This window comes from Chrysochloris asiatica, unplaced genomic scaffold (assembly GCF_000296735.1).
Source record: "Chrysochloris asiatica unplaced genomic scaffold, ChrAsi1.0 scaffold00025, whole genome shotgun sequence".
NCBI lineage: Eukaryota > Metazoa > Chordata > Mammalia > Afrosoricida > Chrysochloridae > Chrysochloris > Chrysochloris asiatica.
In genome coordinates, this window is record NW_006408543.1 from 14279353 (window position 1) to 14280985 (window position 1633).

A 1633-nucleotide genomic window follows, 5' to 3' on the forward strand; every position below is an offset into this window, starting at 1 on the left:
CTTCCAATTTTCCCAGATTTATACTTCATACATTCATATTCTGATTACTAATGGATGTTTACAGCTGTTTCTCCTTATATTGGGAAGACAACTCATCTTGAAAGGTGGTATGACCCCAGATGGCCACCAGTGGCAGTGCAAGGGACAGTGGCAGTGCAAGGGACATGGCTGACCCTATTTCAGGGCCAAGTGCCCTCCCCCCACCCCCAATATCCCTTACTATTGGCTGCTACACTTTCTTTAAAATTCTCACTTAGAGATTCATTCCTTTGTTTAAGTCATTAATTTATCCACTGACCATTTGCTTTGAGGATACAAAAATGAGTACATTCAATATATACTGGTGATGCACCATTGAGTCAATTCTGACTGTACTTGCTGAGGTCATACTCGGAGTCAGGATCTACAGTAGGTGCTGGGATATGGGATCAAGACAAAACTTTTCTTCTTGAGAACTTCTCCTTCTAGTAGGGGAGATATAAATCTAAACAACTAACTGATGGCTTTGAGGAAGTCAGTGTTCTTAAGAGTCGTGTATGAGGGGCTGGAAGTCCACCAGTGGACCCTTGTCTCTGCCCAGGGCAGAGGCAGCTGAGAGATTTCCTGGGGAGGGGAGGCTTGAAGTGGCCAGAGAGGAAGAACAATTTTTCATAAAAGCAAGTGATTCACAAAAGAAATAAAAATGGCTTATAAATATGTAAATAATATTTCACCTTGCTAACATTTAAAAAGCTTGTTGTTGTTGTTATGTGCCGTCGAGTCGGTTCCGACCCATAGTGACCCTGTACAGGGTTCTGAGGGTGTAAATCTTTACAGGAGCAGAAAGCCTCATCTTTCTCCCGTGGAGCAGCTGGTAGATTCGAACCGCTGACCTTAAGGTTCGCAGCCTGATTCGTAACCACTATGCTACCAGAGCTCTTTTAAAAAGCTTAGACCATATAATTTTTGTCCATCAAAAAATTTTTAGGAGTCAAATGTTTATAAGATGGCTTTCAACACTGTGGCCCTGTTTATATAAACTCTCCAGAAAGCAGTTTGGTATGAGCTTTCCAGGGGATTAAAACAGATAATTTGAGTCAATAAAACCAGAGTTATTTAGTCCAAAATGACAGAATGTCCAGCTCAACACAGCTTAATCAAAAAAGGTAATGAATTGACTCAGGAACCTGGACAGGCCAGAGATTCTAGCTTCAGGCATAGCTTTATTCAAGAGAAGCCCATCAGTCCTTCAATCCTGATGCCATGTTTTTCTTCATATAATCCAACGTTTTATATTGTTCAACATACAGATTGAGTAAGCATGGTGAAAGTATACAACCCTAACACACACCTTTCCTGATTTTAAACCATTCAATATCCCCTCGTTCTGTTTGAAAGACTGCCTCTTGGTCTATGTACAAGTTCCTCATGAGCACAATTAAATGTTCTGGATTTTCCATTCTTCATAATTAGTCATGATCCACACAGTTGAAAGCCATTGCATAGTCAATAAAGTACAAGTAAGCATCTTTCTCCACCACTCGTCTGTCAGTCTGTCGTACTGTGGTGGCTTGTGAGTTGCTGTGATTCTGAAAGCTATGCCACCAGTATTTTAAATACCAGAAGGGTCACCCATGGTGGACAGGTTTCAGAT